This window comes from Chelonoidis abingdonii, chromosome 7 (assembly GCF_003597395.2).
Source record: "Chelonoidis abingdonii isolate Lonesome George chromosome 7, CheloAbing_2.0, whole genome shotgun sequence".
NCBI classification, from domain to species: domain Eukaryota; kingdom Metazoa; phylum Chordata; order Testudines; family Testudinidae; genus Chelonoidis; species Chelonoidis abingdonii.
Window position 1 is genome coordinate 11,039,374 of NC_133775.1, and position 19,432 is coordinate 11,058,805.

At 44.6% G+C, this 19,432-nt stretch overlaps 1 protein-coding gene across 3 annotated transcripts in view; it reads right to left on the minus strand.

Moving 5' to 3' along the window:
* RAB3B (RAB3B, member RAS oncogene family) overlaps window positions 1-19,432 on the minus strand; it is a 132,101-nt gene that overhangs the window by 11,598 nt on the left and 101,071 nt on the right. The window lies entirely within an intron of this gene.

Sequence of the window (19,432 nt, forward strand, 5' to 3'; positions counted from 1 at the left end):
ATAAACACATGTATCAAATTGGGGGGAAATGGGGTTTAGAGAAAGATTGGCTCATATGTATAGCTTGACTAAGGGAAGTCTAATGCAGCAATGGGCAGACATGATAACAGTCTGCAAGTATCTGACGATGGTTAACTACAAGGACTGAGGAATTATTTAGTGTGGTAGATGGGGGACCACCTCTAGTAACTGAATAAATTTAGACTGAATATCTACATTTAAAACATCTAAAGTGCCTTCTGGCTTGGTATGTGGTGGAACTGAAATGGAGTTTGTTGTGGAGCAGAGGAGTCTAGGAGTGTTATGTTTTATGAGATTTATACAGTAAAGCATGTGCTGTAATTGCTGTGGATGTTAATATGAGCTTAACCACTGAATTTCCCTGATTTCACTGCTCTACAGCCAAAATGCTTCTGAAATAAATGTAGTCAAACTTTACTAATTCTGGGTCACTGAGAACAAAAATGATGCTTAAAATTGTTGATTGGCTCTAGTCTAGCTGTTGGGCTCCAGACTACAGCAGTGGAATCTCCTGGCAGGTGATGTTAGGGTTTCCATGTTCCGTGACCGTCAAAAGGATCTTGTCCCATTCTTCTTCATGGAAGGTGATCTTGTAGCCTGCAACAACATCGATGGTGTGATGGCAGCCCTCAACATCGTTCACGATCCAGATGAGTGGAGACTGTTCATTGATTCATCGAAGACGAGTCTTAAAGCTGTTTTGCTGCATAATGGCAATGTTTTGCCATCAATTCCAGTTGGTCATGCAGTCCATATGAAGGAAACCTATGACAACATGAAACAACTTTTGAGGTGCATAAACTATGACCAACATCAGTGGCAGCTTTGTGGCGATTTGAAGGTTGTTGCTCTCTTGCTTGGTCTGCAGACTGGATACACAAAGTACTGCTGTTTTCTCTGCAAATGGGATAGTTGTGCAAGAGATTCCCACTACATCAAGAAAGATTGGCCACTCCGACAGTCATTGGAGCCTGGGAGGAAAAGTGTTCAGCATCCACCACTTGTTGAATCAAGGAAGATTTTGTTACCACCCTTACACATCAAGCTGGGTCTGATGAAGAACTTTGTCAAGGCCATTGACAAAACACAAGCAGCTTTCAAGTACCTCCGTGGAAAATTTCCAAGGTTAAGTGAAGCTAAGATAAAGGAAGGTGTCTTTGTTGGTCCTCAGATTCGTGAACTTCTTCGAGATGATGCATTTGACCATGCACTGCGTGGCAAGGAAAAGACGGCATGGAAAGCCTTCCAGTTAGTGGCAATAAATTTTCTCGGAAACAACAAGGCAGACAACTACAGGTTGTTGGTGGAAAACCTCCTCAAGGCATACAAAAGCCTTGGTTGCAACATGTCACTAAAGATACATTTTTTGCACTCTCATCTAGATTTTTTTCCACCGAACTGCGGAGCAGTGAGCGACGAGCACGGCGAGCGATTTCACCAGGACATTGCAACAATGGAGAAACGCTATCAGGGCAAATGGAGCCCATCAATGCTTGCAGACTATTGCTGGACAGTGACAAGAGATGCTCCATTTAATGAATACAAGAGACAAGCCAAGAAGCGCCAAGTAGACACTGAATAGGACTAAACTATGTACATAATAGTTTTTTGCCTTTTGTTTCATAATAAATTTTATTTATATAACCCTTTTGCTGATTTTTAAAGTGTTACATAAACAGGACAGGTGAAATATTATCATGTAAAGCAACCATAAACACATGAAAAGACCTAGGTTTACAATTTATGATTAAAACTCTACTATCTACACAATATACATAGACATAAAATGTAAAAACTTAAATATCTTAGAAACAGTAGCCAATCAGTTGTTTTGACTGTCATATTTGAATTCAGCACATCAAAATACATAATAAATACCACATTTTATCTCTGAAGCAGACGACTTCTCAAAAATTGTAGACCAGTGTTTTCAGTGAGTGCATGGATGGAAAATGCACTTGTGCAATCTCAACAGCTAAGTTTTAGGAGTAAGAACAAGACGAAGAGTTATGGGTTGGAAGATGATGTTTAATGGTGGTCAGATTTCATGGATCAAATCTTGGCTTTAGACAACGTGTGTATTGTCCCAAAACCCAAATCTAGTGGAAGGGAAAGTTATGCTGAGTCTTCATTTTAGCTCCCCAAATCAATGAAATTCACCCTCTGCAGACCCTCAACCCACTGAGCTGCAGAGTGGCTTGGGAGTGTGGTTGTGGCATGAACATATAAACAACCCAAGAATTAAAAAAAATAAAAAGGAGAGCAAGAGAGAAGGTCCTTAAAGTCAGGTTTCTAAATTTGTATGTACCTGAAGAATTGTTGTGATTTTCAAAAAAAAAAACAACTGAGCATCCAGCAGCTCCCACAGAATACAGGCTAACCAAAATAATTTTACCTCTTTTGACACGAGTTGTTAGCCAGCATTTGAGGTCTTGCGTATTGTTTCCATTAGGAGGAGAAACTGAGGCGAAGTCAGGTATTTCTTTGATGCAATCCTGTTTATTTACAAAAAATGTACACTAAATCCTTTGTCTCTGAATGCAGAAGGAATCAAATAGCAGGAGACAGTTTCTTTGTTCACAGTTTCAAGCCTCTTTTTAGCCAGCTCTCTACCCAAAAGCTCTCTAGCTTTTTCAGAGTCTCACTGCAAGTGTATCTCTGATTATCTCTGGGGTTTCCCTGTTGCCTTCTGTGTACATTGTAGTGTTTCTCTTTCTTCTCTTTGGGTACACCTACACTGCGTTCTTAAGTCAGGTTAGGTAACCTATAGTAGCTAATTCAGGTTAACCTAGCAGAGAAGGCATGGCAATTTGGCTTTCAATTTAGGTTAGTGCTGCTGTGTCTTCACTGTTGTTAACCTGAGTTAGCAACACAGATTACCTGACTTAAGAACAGTTTATTCGCAGAGTACACATATCCTTAAACATGCACGCACGTGCACACACAGCTGGAACAAAAAATATTGAGTCCCCTGTGTTTGCATTCAGACCCCAGTAAAACCCCTCTCTCACATAGCTCAGATTCCTAACTGGCCTTGTAAGTGGCCTGTGTTTTGGGTGGTGGCTCTTGTTTCAGCTGTCTATCCATAAAGTCGCTAAATTACTTCTTACATTTATCAGGAATGAAGGGTATCTGGTACACCCAACAGCTTCAGCAAAGTTTCACCCAACCCCAGCATAAAAACATTACTTTTTCATCCATTTGCCAAAAGACAGCCAGGATTCTACCCAAGTTTTTACTTCTATTTAGTTTACTTAAATTGCTCTCCCTTTAACAACATGGGGCTTGATTCCTTCAGCTTCTGATTCACTCTTGATAATTTAAGTTAATTGTGAACAGCCCGCTCTCCTCTCCCACAGAAATGTCTATTACATTATTCCATGAATATCTGTTAAGCAGGGGTTCATTTTATTGTGCAAATTGCCTTAAATAAACAAACAGCACATTTGATTTGTAGATGAGGAAATTTGTTTAAACAAAGGCCCTTCCTTGAGTTCAGGCTGGTTTTTCAAAATGCAAAAATTATACAGAATGATGTATTTTGAGGCTGACACATTTCCTAGCCTGTAAGGTGAAATTAACACCTGGGGTTTGATTTATGTTTGCTCTTTACTAACATGATTTTTTTCCTCTTTTATTATGTAGGTTATTTTACTATTTATTTATTATTATGTTGCAGGTTATTTTAACTCTTTTTTCTTGTATTCTGTGTATGTACAGCTGATTCCTACGAGCAACATATTTTTTCATTGGATGATTAATAGTTAAAAGGATGCCCAGGCTGATGCTCTAGCAGAAGAGGACAGGGCCTTGGGAGAGACTTACTGGAATTTCTGGAGTGCCCTGTTCTTGCATCTCGCTGATAGTACTAAGATAGGCAATATTCTCAAACCTTATAATATTCGATTACAAGATCCACAACCTTTTCAGAAGCACTCTCGGAAAATTGCTGTATCTGAGATAAAGGATGTACAATGTAATCTCCAGGAACTACTAGCAAATAGAATTATTGCTGAATCGTACAGACTGTATCCCTCCCCCAAAGTGATGGCCAGGATCCCGTTAATGTCTGATGAGCTCACCTGTGAGTAGAGTGAGGCCATGTATACACTACAAAATTAAGTCGACCTAACTTACGTCAGCATTCAACCACCGCAGTAATTACACCTTTACCCCAATACAAGGCAGTCCTCAGGAGCCGAAAAATCTCACTGTGCTATAGTTGAGACCACGCCCCAGCTCACCTCCTCTCTGCCTCCCCCCTGAGCGCACCACCACCACTCTGCTTCTCCTTCCCTTCCAGGCTTGCCGCGTCAATCAGCTGTTTGTCCTGACAAGCCTGGAGCAGGGGTGGAGAAGCGGAGTGGCGGCAGCGTGCTCAGAGGAGGAGGCGGAGATGAGCTGCAGCAGGGAGCGGTTCCTCTGTACCCCGCTACTTGCTGCGGCCCTTCTCGGGCCCCCCCACCCCAGCTCACCTCCATTCTGCCTCCTCCCATGAGTGCACCGCAGCTCCGTTCCTCTCCCTCACTCCCAGGCTTGCCGCACCAATCAGCTGTTTGGCGCAGCAAGCCTGGGGGGCAGGGAGGAAAAGCTGAGCTGAGCAGCGTGCTCCTGGGAGGAGAAGGCGGCGGAGTGGAGGTGAGCTAGAGTGGGAAGCGGTTCCTCTGCACCTTCCCCCCTTATTTGCTGCGGCTCCTCTGCCCCAACTCACCTCCGCCTCCTCCCAGGAGCATGCCGTTCAGCTCCGCTTCTCCTCCCTCCCTCTCAGGCTTGCCACGCCAAACAGCTGATTGGCGTGGCAAGCCTGGGAGGGAGTGGGCAGAAGCAGAGCTGTGGTGCACTCGTGGGAGGAGGCAGAACGGAGGTGAGCTGGCATGCGGGGAGCCCCGAGGAAGGCCGCAGCAAGTAACACAGGTGCAGAGGAACCGCTGACGGTAAGACGAATTCAGATATAACGAGGTAAAGCAGCCCTGACCCCCGGAGCGCTGCCTTGTTGCATTATATCTGAATTCACGTTATATAGGACCGCATTATATCAGGGTAGAGATGTACATTGTCTTTCTACACTTTGCTCCATGTGTCAGTGGTGCACGTTCTCACCAGGAGTGCTTGCACCTATTCAGCTGTCAGTGTGGGGCACTGTGAGTCAGCTTCTGAAAGCCAGCAACAGTTGATGTAAGCAACACAGTGTCTACGCTGACACTGTGTCAACCTAACTACATTGATATTGACTCTAAGCCTCCGATGGAGTTATTAAGTGGGTGTAGCAGGCGAGTTATGATGGCGGGAAGTAAATTTTAGTGTAGATACTTAGTTGGTCCACGTCAGCTGCCTTGTGATGACCTAACTCTGTAGCGTAGACCAGGCTCAGTTCTCAAAACAATTTTAGACCTACCTGAAGAAACAAAGGATTCTGCTCTGATGACACTTTGTTGTTGGATAATTTGAACATAAATGCAGAAGGTGTAACACATCCCCTAGAACATACACCCTGGGGATTCAATACACATTCTGTACATCTCCTAGAAGGGAGTGCAACCGTGTGCTCCTGCGCAGTGAGCCAAGCACCATTTTGAAAAAGATGTAATTGTACTTTAAACTAGTGGATAGCAATGGCAGGTGATGTGAGGAGAGTAGCTGTCGCCACTATCTTTCCTGGCCGGGTCTGCATGTGTTAGAGCCGCCTGGCTGTGTACGGGTGTCCAAGTCCCCCACTGGAAGGGCAGCACTGCACACAAGGGCCCACAATTGTAGCCTCCCTGCCCGGAACAGGGAAGGAGGTATGGCAGGGGCAGAGTGGGCAGCGAGACAGGAGGTCCCTGGGGAGAAATGGGGGGGGAGGGTGTTGGAAGATGGAGGCTTGGCACAACCCTGCATCACTAGTGCACGGTAACTATGGAGGTGTTAGTAGAGCCCTGAAAATCCACAGATATCCACTTTATATCTGCAGATTGTGGATAACCGAGGACAATTTTTGTGAACCGCAGTCAGATGAGGATACAAATTTTGTATCTGTGCAGAGCTCTACCTTTGACTAGTAACACTTTTCCTTGCAAAGGAAGGATCTTCTCCTAATGATCTATAAATGAATTCATTGGATTCCACAGAAACAAATTAACTTGAATCAGATGCAAGTGCACCACTTAATTTACATGTTTTTAGCTTCTTGTCTTAAGAAAACAATGCTTCTTTCAAGGACATACAGCAAGCTTTACTCAAAATCATTTAGAAAAAAAATCACAGCCGTGAACAATGTGTATGCGTTCTGTCAACTTCTTACAGATAATCTTTTTATACAAGAGAAAATGTTGAAATCCTATACCCAGATGTCATTTCTAAAATAAGTGAAAATGCTTTGTTTTCAAAGAAGTTTGAAAGGTTCCCACTGGATTTAAAGTAAGTGTTCTTGACTGCTTTGGATTTATTCCCAATGGCTAAGGTGTCTGCCAACCTATCATATCACACTGCATTTATGACAGAATGTTTTATTTACACTATGGTTTATTTACTGTGTTTGGACACAACACATCACTAACCAGGCAGAACCACATAGCACTTGGAGAAGAGAATAGATGCCTGGGGCCACCTCCAGTGACTTATGGGGTAATAACATGGCGTAACCGAGGGGTGAATTTGACTCTTGACCTTTAAATATTGTCTGGCACTTGTCTAATTTCAGAGGGAGTTATACTCAACACCTCAAAGGCTCAGGCTCAAAATTTACACCTATTAACTTTACACAGCGCTGTACCATTTGTGATGTAACTCATGTGCTTCTGGACACTACACAGTAAGAACAGCCTGTGAAGATGTTTGAAGATGTTTTAGCCCTTAACACATTTTAATTTTTTCCTTTGTAATGTGTTATTCAGAAATCCTTCTGCCAAATCTTTCTTGGTTTCTCAGTGTTACATGCCCCCTTCTTTAATTCCCATAGATTTCTAAATAATGTTCTAGTTAAGTGCTGGCAAAATAAAGGCTCAATAAAAACGTCTATAAATACACAGAGCTAGCCAGAAGCCTTACAGATGTTAGCATAGTTGAAGAAAACTGCCTGGTGTTACCACACCTAAATACCAGTAGGAACAGAGGTAATTCCATGAGCAGGCCACAACCTCTTAATTAAAGTATGACACACTGCTGTCTCTTGGGAATCCAAGTGCAACCTGTAGTGAGTGTAGTAAGATGAGCCCTTGAAACAAACTCTTGTATCAAAGGCCAAGTTTGAGGCCTGAAGCCTGCACCAAAGTACTTCCAGGCATTGCGAAGCAAAAGCTGGGCTGTGAGCCACAGGTAGGCCCCACCTCATAGAAGTTGGCGAGAAGAGGGTTGCTATAAGCAAGTACATCCACACGTAAGTCTAATAAGAGGAACTTGGGCCAAGATAGCATCAGAACACTCCACAGAGATAACAAGGAACAGGCAGGTGCATCTTAAAGACAGGGTTAAAAGGACAGCATGATGGATAGATCTGTTTGAAACAACATGATCGAAGGGGGAGACAGCACCCGAATGAGCCAAAGGGCTGTACCTCAATATGTCAGTAGAGATGAGTAATCTGTCCTGTAACTGTATAAAAATAGGTCCCAAGTGCACATCTTTGTCCAGCCTAGGGGGCAGAGGAGTGTCCCACCACTGACTGAGCTGTCTCCACTGCCAGGGGGCACATATTCGTAGTATGTCCTGTAGGGTCTATAGGAAACAATTACTGTGCTTCGTTTGACAATAAACCTGGCTTGGTTTCCTTTGTAGAGGGGAAGAGGAAGGATAGAAGAGAACTCACAGAGACAACCATCTCGAAGAAGCTGTTACTGCACAGGGTGAGGAACCATCTCTTCTTCTTCTTCTTCTTCAAGGAGTGTTCCTGTGGGTGCTCCATTTTAGGTGACAGTACAGCAGTGCCCCTTGGTGGAAGGAAGGGGCTTCGGCGTTGCGGTCGTGGCAGATTATAAAACCATAAGTCCGAATAGAGCGTCTGATGATGAATGCTGGTCAGTGGCACAATGTTGTGTGAATGCATGAGCTGATGCCCACGTTGCTGCTTTGTAGATGTCCATAATGGAGACATTGTTGAGGAAGACTATTGAGGCAGAAAGTGCTCTGGTGGAGTGTGTGCAGGTCCCAGTAGGGGTGGTAGCTGTTGTTAACTGGGGCTGTCAAGCGATTAAAAAAATTAATCGCGCTGTTAAACAGTAATAGAATACCATTTATTTACATATTTTTGGCCATTTTCTACATTTTCAGATATATTGATTTCAATTACAACACAGAATACAAAGAGTAAAGTGATCACTTTATATTTATTTTTTATTCGAAATATGTGCACTGCAAAAATCAAAAGAAATAGTATTTTTCAATTCCCCAATACAAGTACGGTAGTGCAATTTCTTTACCATGGAAGTTGAACTTACAAATGTAGAATTATATACCAAAAAAAAACTGCATTCAAAAATAAAACAATGTAAAACTTTAGAGCCTATAAGTCTACTCAGTACCCGCTCAGACAAACAAATTTGGTTACAATTTGCAGGGGATAAAGCTGCCTACTTCTTGTATAAAATGTCACCTGAAAGTAAGGACAGGCATTTGCATGGCACTGTTGTAGCCGGCTCCGCAAGACATTTACTTGCCAGATGCACTAAAGATTCATATGTCCCTTCATGCTTCAGCCACCATTCCAGAGGAGATGTGTCCATGCTGATGTCAGGTTCTGCTCGATAATGAGCCAAAGCAGAGCAGACTGACGCATGTTCATTTACATCAACTGAATCAGATGCCACCAACAGAAGGCTGATTATCTTTTTCGGTGGTTCAGGTTTTGTAGTTTCTGCATCTGAGTGTTGCTCTTTTAAGACTTTTGAAAGCATGCTCCACACCTCATCCCTCTCGGATTTTGGACGGCATTTCAGATTCTTAAACCTTGTGTTGAGTGCTGCAGCTATTTTTAGAAATCTCACATTGGTACCCTGTGTTTTGTCAAATCTGCTGTGAAAGTGTTCTTAAAACGAACATGTGCTGGGCCATCATCCAAGACTGCTATAACATGAAATATATGGCAGAATGAAGGTAAATACAATTCTCCCCCAAAGAATTCAGTCACAAATTTAATTAACGCATTACTTTTTTTTAAATGATCATCATCAGCATGGAAGCATATCCTATGGAATGGAGGCTGAAGCATGAAGGGGCATAAGAATGTTTATCATATCTGGCACATAAATACCTTGCAATGCCGGCTACAAAAAAGTGTTATACCATGTAAATAAGAAGCATGCAGCAGGATCTCCCATAAATGTAAGCAAACTTGTTTGTCTTAGCGATTGGCTGAACAAGAAATAGAACTGAGTGGATTGTAGGCTCTAAAGTTTTACATTGTTTTGTTTTCTGAGTGCAGTTATCTAACAAATAAAATCTACATTTATATGTTAGACTTTCACGATAAAGAGATTGCACTACAGTACTTGTATGAGGTGAATTGAAAAATACTATTTCTTTGGTTTATCATTTTTACAGTGCAGATATTTGTAATAAAAATGATATAAAATGAGCACGCATACACTTCGTATTCTGTGTTGTAATAGAAATCAATATATTTGAAAATGTAGAAAAACATCCAAAATATTTAATAAATTTCACTTGGTATTCTATTAACAGTGCAATTAATTGAGATTAATTTTTTTTTAATCGCGTGAGTTAACTGCGATTAATCGACAGCCCTAAAGTCAATGCAGCTCGAGATCCATTTAGACAGTCTCTGTTTAGATATGGTGTCTCCCTTATAACAGTCAGTGATGGAGAGAAATAATTTTGGTGATCGTCTGCAAGTCTTTGTCCTTTCAATGTAAAAAGCCAGCGCTCTTCAGACCTCCAGGGTGTGGAGCACTGCTTCTCATTTATTTTCATGACATTTGGGGAAGAACAACAGGAGATGAATGGGCTGAGTCAGATGGAATGAGTAAGCAGACTTAAGAAAGAACTTGGGATGTGGTCTTAAAGTAACTTTGTTTTTGAAAAATGTTGCATATAGGATGTGTGCCATGAGGATCCCCAGTCCGCCCACTCATCTGGAGGATGTGATAGCAACAAGGAAGGCCACCTTCGGCGAGAGGTGGAGAAGAGAACAAGTTGCTGGTGGTTCAAAAGGGGCTCCAGTAAGGCCTCACAACATGAGATTGAGGTCTCATGATGGAGCAGGGTCTTGTATTTTGGGGTAAAGATTACAAAGGCCCCTGAGAATACGTTCGGTGGTCAGGTGGGCAAAGATCAAGAACTCGTCCACCTTGAAGTAGAATGCTGTGATTTCTGCAAGGTGTACTCTGATCAAGTTCATGGAGAAACCTCATTTCTTAACTTCCAATATATAGTCCAGTACCAATGGCAGAAGAGAAGTAGTCACCATGATTTGTCTATTTTGGCACCATGTATTGAATTTCTTCCACTGTGTTAGCCAAGTATGTCATGTACTTGGTCTTCGAGTGTTTAAAAGAATGTCCCTTACCTCTTCTGAACGGGCCATTTCGCAGTCTCAGAGCCATGAAGTAGCCACGCCTTCATGTGGAGTCTTGCCAGGTTCGGGTGGTGGACCTGGCCAGCATCCTGAGACAGGAGATGAGGTAGAAGTGGAAGAGTGCCTGGTGATAACGAAACCATGTTTGTCTGGGCAACATTGGGGCTATCATGATGACTCTGCAGTTTGTCTGTTCTGATCTTGTGAAATACGCTGGTTAGGAGAGGGGTCAGAAGGGGTTCCGGTAGGGGTGCCATCCCATCTGAGGAGAAAAGCATCGCCTAGAAGAGTGTTTTTCAAAATTCAGGTTGTAACCTAGCTCTGCGTTGCGGCATGTAAGGCACTAGGTCGCCACACTCAGCACTCAGGGACCTTAGCACCCACGGACCCTAGCAGCTCTGGTCAGCACCGCCCACTGGGACGTTAAAAGTCCCGTCAGCGGGACTGCCCCGCTAAGGCAGGTGCTTCCCAGCTAAGAGCCTACCTTCTCCGACACCACACTGCTCCCAGAAGCAGCCAGCAGCGGGTTCGGCTTCTAGATAAGGGGGCCACGGGGCTCCATGCGAGGACCCCACCCCAAGCACCTGGCTTATGGGAGCTTGCGCGCCTCTGAGGCACAGCATGGTCCACAGTGCCAGGACAGGCGGGAAGCCTGCCTCTGCACCCCAGCTGTGCTGCTGACCAGGAGCAACTGGAGGTCAGTCTGTGCCCCTACCCAATGCCCCAATCCCCTGCCCCAGCCCTGAGACCCCCCAAACCCGTTCCTGCACCCCAAACCCCTCATCCCCAGCTCCACCCCAGAGCCTGCACCCGCAGCCCGGAGTCCTGACCCCCTCTCACAGCCCAACCCCTACCCCAGCCCCGAGCCCCCCCAAACCCAGAGCCCTCTCCTGCACCCCAAACCCCTCATCCCTGGCCCCACCCCAGAGCCCTGACCCCCTCCCAACCCTATGCCCCAGCCCTGAGCCCCTGCCACAGCCCAAACCCCACATCCCCAGCTCCATTGTGTCACAGGCATCAACAATTTTCTTCAACTGGGTCCCCAGAAAAAAAAGTTTGAAAACCACTGGCCTAGAGAATGGGGTTCCAATCCTGCTCTGGAACAGAAGTGTGGGCACTTGGCATTTTGGATTGTTGCAAAAAAGTTCTATAGTTGGGAACCCCCATTGTCTGAATATGCTCTGTAGTACTCCAACATTTATTTCTCACTTGTGGTCCTGGGAAAATGTTCTGCTCCACGCATCTGCAGTGGTGTTTTGGCATCCTGGTAGCTAGGAGGCTGAGATGTTGAGGCTGACGTGCCAACTCCATAGCATACATTGCAAACTGCCCTTAGCTCCAGCAGGTTTATATGTAGTGTGGAGCCCGACAGGTACCTGTGGCCTTCAATCTTGTGATTGTGCAAGTGCACCGTCCAACCTAGCAGGGAAGCATCCATTGTGAGTATTATTGCCGGAAGGGTCTGCGCGAAGAGGACTCCAGTGCAAACATTGTTTGGCTGTGTCCACCAATGTAGAGAGTTTTTTTACTTTGGTTCTCATCGTGGGATGTTTGTTTATGCTGTATCTATGGGGAACGTACACTGTCCAGTGCCAGCCTTGCAGGCAACACATGAGCAGTGTGGCATATTTGATGACAAATCTCCTTGCGGACATGTGACCTAACAGTTGGAGGCAGGTCCTGTCCAATGTCTGGGGACTGGCCAGTGGCATGGTGATGAGATTTACTAGAGTTGTAAATAGGTGTCATGGCAGCGAGGCTGTAGCCTCCGGAGAGTTGAGGTAGGCCCCCATGAACTCCAGTCTCTGGACATTGTGAATGTTGATTTCTGTTTGTTTATTTATAGGCCTAGATGTGTTAAGAGAACTATTGCCTTTTGAGTAGCTTCTCGTGCCTCTTCTTGTGTCAATCCTTTGGATAAGCATTCATCAAAATAGGGGCATATTATCTTGTCTGCGGAGGTGGGCAGACATCACCATGAGAAATTTAAAAGGATACCCGTGGCGCAGTGGAAGTGGTCTGCTCCTAGAACAAACCTGAGGAACTTCCTGTCTGAGGGATGTATTGTTTCATGAAAAGATGCATCCTGGAAGTCAAAGGTCAAGAACCAGTCCCCCTCTTTCCAGTGCTGGAATTATGGTTGCTAGTGTAACCATCCTGAATCATTGGGTCTTCACCAATTTGTCAAGTCGTCTCAAATCCAGAATGGGCCTCCATCCTCCAGTTTTTTTCTGGGTTAGAAAATAATGTGAATAGAAGCTCTTCCCTCTGTGTTGTGTTGGTACTGGTTCTACTGCATATATGTGTATCAGATGGTTTACTTCCTGTTACAGTAGATGTTCATGAGAAAGGGCCCAGAAGAGGGATGGAGAGGGAGGGTGTTAGAGGGAATGGAGGTAAACTGGATGGAACAGTCAGTCTCGATGACCTCTAATACCTATTTGTCTGATGGGAAGGTCTGCCAAGCTGGGTGGAATAGGTTTAGACGGTCTCTGAATAAATAGATGGTAGTGGATGTTTCCAGCTGTTCCAGATGTTTTGAAGATGTGGGACTATCTCAAGCCCTAGACCAAGCCTTCAAAATTGTTGTTTGGAAGGAGGTTGCTGGGATATCAAAGGCTAGGAAGGGGGCAGTCATCATCTTGTGGGGCACTGCTTTCGCCTTTTTGGGTCATATTGCTCCTAGGGTTGTGTATAAGGCGCAGATTGAAATCTCGCACTCAGTAAGACTTGCCCTGTTTTTTCTTCTGTTAAAGGTGTGTATGTGCCCAAGGATTCAGAGTTGCTCTGGACTCCAACATGTGAAGGGACTAGTCTGTTTTGGTTGCGAACAGCTTGCGGCCTTCATATGGAGATCCTCAACCACTGATTGTACCTTCTTGGGAAATCCGCAGAGGTGGAGCTAAGAAGCTCGTTGCATGACTACAGCCATGGCGATAGGGCATGCCATATCTGCTGAGTCCAGTGAGGCTTGCAAAGCTGTTCGAGCGAGGAGGTGGCCCTCCAAGATGGTCGTTCTGAAATAATACTTTTTGTCTTCAGGAAGAAAATATATAAATTCAGACATGGGTGGCACACGAACTGCTCGTTGTGGGTGGCTAACCCCCAGCCTCGCCCCTTTGCCTGAGGCCATGCCCCTCCACCACCAGAGACCTACCAGTGCTGCTGCAGACCCCCCCTCCCCAGCCCTCCTGGCCCCAGCCCTCCCAGCCACAGCCCCAGAGCACTAAGCAGGCAGCATGACCCCAGCCCCAGAGTGCCAGGCAGACTCCAGCCCCAGAGCCAGGCAGGCCGCATGACCCCAGTGCCTGCACCACCAGTGCGCCAGGAGGAAGGCACAGTCCCAGCACTCTGAGCCCTAGAGTGCCAGGCAGCATGGCCCCAGCATCCCAGCCCTGGAGTGCTGGGTGGCGCAAGCACCGGCCCCAGGCATTCCAAGTCCCAGCTGCAGGCTGCCCTATCCCCAAGCACAGGAAAAAGAGGAAAGCCAGAGGGGGTCTGGCGGCAGAGTGTGGGCAGGGCCACGCCAGGCTGTTTGGGGGAAGTTTAGCCTCCCCCAGCCTATGATACCCGCCGCCCATTAATTCAGATAATTTTGAATAATTTGTGTAATTATATTTGGCCAGCAATGCCTTGTAGTTAGTGATCCTAAATTGTAAGGTTGCTGACGAGTAGGCCTTACGTCCAAAAAGATCTAATCTCTTCTAGTCGTACAGGGTGGTTCTGGAGTGAGGTTGATGTGGGATGCGAAAACAAAAATTCCTTTCCTTTAGAAGGAATATTTTTTATCTATCCTTTTACAGGTGGGTGAGATTGTTGCCAGGGTCTGCCAGATGGTTTTGGCCGGATCTATGAGAATGTTGTTAATTGGTAGGGCCATCTTGGAGGAGGTTGAAATATGTCAGAGTAGATTTCCCCTTCATCCTTATCATTAGATAAGAGGGGGAGCTGTTCTGGGAGGTGTGGCAAGTTGGCTCGATACTGAGTGTGCTGGACTGAGGTCAGCACTGAGGAGAGGAAATTCCGGCACTGGGATGACCAGAAGATCCTTGTGGCGGAGGAATTGCTGAGGTACCAAGAGCATCAGTACCAATCAGTAGGCTCGTGTGCTATGTGCTGTAAAGGCAGAAGGTGGTGCTATAGCCTGTAACAGTGCTGAGTTGCTCCAACAGTCCCGAGGCAGAGGTTTTAGGTTTCCCTTTGCTGCTTTTTTCCAAGCAAGCCCACTTAGGGTCTTTTGCTCGCACAGTACCCATGGTACTGGAAGGTCCCGCTACCTCAGCGGTGGAAGGTGCTGGTGCGGTTTGTACTGATGGGGTCTGCAGAGTCAGAAAATGCCGTTTTTTGGAGGATTCCTGAGGAGGTGAGGTTGGAGCCCGCTTTTTGCCACCTTCTTGGCAGAATGTTCTTTTACCTGAGCAGGTGGAGGGGAACCTCTGTTGGAGGCTGCCATGGGAGACCATTGTCCAGGGAGGGTCTGTGATCTGGGCTCAGACACTAGGTGTAGAAACTTCTCCATCATGAGGAGCTCTAACTGCAGGTCCCTTGCCTTCCTGTCATAGGCTTCCCAACTGTGGCAGTGTGAACACTTCTATGGAATACGTGTCTTGCCAAGGCAGCAGGCACCCTGTGAATGCCTATAAGCACCCGAGATAAACAATCTGCACATAAGCTGGATATGAGTTAACAGTGTGCTCTTGTTGCCAAGGCGGCAAACGGCATTTTGGGATGTATAAGTAACAGCACTGCCAGCAGATTGAGGGACATGATCATTCCCCTCTATTCGACATTGGTGAGACCTCATCTGGAGTACTGTGTCCAGTTTTGGGCCCCACACTACAAGAAAGATGTGGAAAAATTGGAAAGAGTCCAGCAGAGGGCAACAAAAACGATTAGGGGGCTGGAGCACATGATTTATGAGGAGAGGCTGAGGGAACTGGGATTGTTTAGTCTGCAGAAGAGAAGAATGAGGGGGGATTTGATAGCTGCTTTCAACTACCTGAAAGGGGGTTCCAAAGAGGATGGATCTAGAGTGTTCTCAGTGATAGTAGATGACAGAACAAGGAGTAATGGTCTCAAGTTGCAGTGGGGGAGGTTTAGGTTGGATATTAGGAAAAACTTTTTCACTAGGATGGTGGTGAAGCACTGGAATGGGTTACCTAGGGAGGTGATGGAATCTCCTCTCTCAGTTTTTTTAAGGTCAGGCTTGACAAAGCCCTGGCTAGAAAGATTTAGTTGGGAATTGGTCCTGCTTTGCACAGGGTGTTGGACTAGATGACCTCCTGAGGTCCCTTCCAACCCTGTTATTTTATGATAAGGCAGTGTTTAAACCTGGAGAGCCAAATATGCCCCTCAGAGAAGGGTTTTCTCCCATGAGGGAGGGTAACTCTGCTACTCTAAGGTATATCTAACAACTGAAACTTAATTTCCTCATATAAGAGAGTGCCTTTTTGTTTGTGTTTTTATAAGAAAAAATAAATGGGGAAGGGTAAGTAACTATTTAACTATTAACTAAGTAATTGGAACCCTAAATTAGATTAAAGAAAGCTAAACTACAGAGGCGCTGCTACGTCTCAAGCCAAGGGTGGTAGAGAAGGAAGTGAGGGGGGGTTGGTCACATGGTGCTATGTAACCCCTTGAGGCGGTGCAAGATGGGGACAGCGCACGTGACACCCAACCAAGCACTGCTACTACAAATCTCTGATTACAAGTGCAGGGGCGCAGATACACTTCAAGTGGAGCACCCACAGGGACACTCCTGGAGGAAGAACTCCATAGATTCTTGACTCATCACTCTATGAACCAGTATCATTTCCATCATCTCCTGCATGAGTTTCTGCCCTCTCATTCTTATCCAGGTCCTCATCTCAGGCAGCTGCTGGGAAGGCAGGAAAACTACACTATCCAGACCGTAGAAAGAAGAGGCAGGTCAGAGTGTGATGAAGATGCTGATGGGTACTGCCACCTATGACACCTCCCAGCCTCCCCTGGGACCTCATTCACAAAGACTGAATAAGAAAGGAGCTAAAAAGAAGTGATGCAGGACCGTAAGATACTGGCTTTGTGTTCATCAGCAAGTGCAATGTCCCACTCTAGTATCTGGCCTATATAGACAATAAAAATTAGAGGAACTTTTCTTTAGCTCAGGTGTTAGAGGCTTGTGTTTTTGCAGCTTAAATATAAGGTTTCTGCTTCCAGCTCCCTATCTACATATGAGTGATTTGCCTGTCTTCAGAAACTTTGTCACTGGACTCTGAACTCGCTCAAAAAGGAAGGAATGGAGCAACTGAAGACCATCTACCCCTGCTACATCACTTGAGAAATCTAATAAAATCAGCATAAAAACTTTATCTTTGTCTCTTGCCAGAAGGAGTTCATCTATCAAAGATTCTAATGATATCGCCCTACCGTACTGCACAGAGGCCCATTGCTGCCAATGGGCAAAGCATTCATTGTTCTTTACAAGCAACTCCTGACAAACTCACTGCATCTAATACACCGCTTTCATGGTATTGATCCTTGAAGGGTAGCATGTGAGGTCTTTATAGAAAGCTTGTAATTTATCAGTATTCATAATCATTGTGAGATGTGTAGAGGAGTAGTATTTAAGGAATAAAATAACTATATTGAAAAATATACCTTACATGGTATTGGAGTAAGAGTCAGTCACCAGGAAACCATCTGTCTCAGTGATGACCCATTCAAGCAGGAGGGAATTCACCCCATCCATGATTAGCCAGTGATGTAACGCAAAGCTCAATTGTCTACCCTTGTCCCTCTCCAAACAGTCAATGAAAAACCATCAAAGATAACTGCAAAGGATCAAAACCAACGAGATGAAAAGGGAATGTTGTAACAGACTGGAGAACAACATGTCTTTGAATAAACATAGAAGACTGGTTCAATATATCACAGGGTGAAGATAGACACTGTGCACCCATTCACTGAGGAGACAGCTTGAACAAGGGTGTTTCATGAAAGATTGCACCTTGGTTCCTGGGAAGCCAGTCAGCTCTGCAACAGACTGAACTTGTGTGTGTGTGGGGGGGGGGGAATCTACTTTATTGGAAAGGAAAGGTAATAAATATATGGCCAAGTTCATGTTTTAATTATTTTGTTTTATATTCTAACCATTTATTTCCATCATTCCCTCTTGTTTCTAGTGGAGCCTCTATTTTTCTCTTAAATAAACCTTCTGTTGTTTTATTATAAGTGCTCACAAGTGCTGTGCTTTATACAGGGGTGGTGATTTGGGTAAAACTGGTAAACTGGGGTACACTGCTCCTGTGGGAACAGAAGATCGGGGATTGTTGTGAATAGCCAGTGCCAGGGGCTGGGTATCACAGGGGAATGCATCAAGGGACTCAGGTGCACCTCGTGTTAACTTGTGACGTAAAGAAAGGGCCGGCATAACCCAGAAGAGAGTGCTTAGCAGCTAACAGGCTGGTGATATTAGAGGGCTACCACAGGCAACAGCCTCATGCTGGAGACAGGGTAAGGAGGTGACTCACAGTCTTGGGTACCCTAAGAACCATCACACATACCCAGAAGTAAAGCCAGAAATATAAAAGCTGACCTCTTCCCTCTCATATCACCCTCAGCCCCACCTGCTTTGCAGTAAATTGGTTAGACTATTTCTGCTAAAGATACTCAGGGTTCAAGTTTGCTCTAAGTTACATCTTTGCAACTCTCAGGGCAAAATGTAGCCCAAGAAACTGAAATTCTGTGCAGTAATGTAAGCTTGAGGCTTTGCAGTCATTTCATTTGTTTTCACTTATTGGTTAACAGGCCACTTAGCTCAAATTGTACCTGCCTATAAAAATGACTAATATTTCCATCCAACAGCTATTTCCATCCAGAAGAGTTATAGCAACAAGACATTAATCTTCTAAGCTAAATCATGACTCAAATTAATCAGCAGAGTGACTCCCATTATCTTTATTACATTAGGTTTCAGGAAATATGGCAAAGTAAAAATAGAACAAAAAAGCATTTTGAAAGGTAAAGAAGCACTCTGGATAAATCTGATCCAAATTTAGATTTGGCAAACATAATACTTTTGACATTAGGTTCCATAAAATATTTGCATGAATTAAAAAAAATCCCACTGGATTTTTTGTAAACAAATAAACTCTCCCCCTACAAGATTTGTAAGCAAAGCACTGTAGCAGGGTATAAGGACCTGGCAGTAAAATTGACAAGGTACTTTATCATTGACTTCTGTAAGAGCAGGATTTCACCCTGGAAAGGATGATAGTAAATAAGAATGAACATGACTATTCTGCTTTAATTCTCATAGCCGGCAGAAATATAAAGAAGTAAACAAATATGATTAAAAATACATAAGATTTTTAAAATTATTGAATCTTTAGTCATGTAAAGTATGATACAAAAATATTTTTTAAATATATGGCGAAAATTTCAAATTTGGGTATCTAAAGTTAGACATCTAAATAAAAGTGGACTGATTTTCAGAGATGTAGAGCACTGGTAGCTCACATATAAGTCAATGGTCCTGAATCACCACTGCTTGGCACCTTGCACATTCATGCCCAGCTATGCGAAATGTGTGTAAGGTGGTTCCATGCGTCTGAGGAAATGGAGAATTCAGACCTGGTTTTGTTGCACACTCACTTTAAACAGGTTTAAATAGCTACACAAGATGCAAGCTAGTGGAAAATGAGGCCTTACAGGAGCCACTGGTGCTCAGTGCCTCCAAAAATGAGGCCATTTTTATTTAGGTGCCTAAATCACAGAATCAAAGAATCTGAGGGTTAGAAGAGACCTCAGGAGCTCATCTAGTCCAACCCCCTGCACAAAGCACGACCAGTCCCCAACGAAATCATCCCAGCCAGGGTTTCATCAAGCCTGACCTTAAAAACCTTTAAGGAAGGAGATTCCACC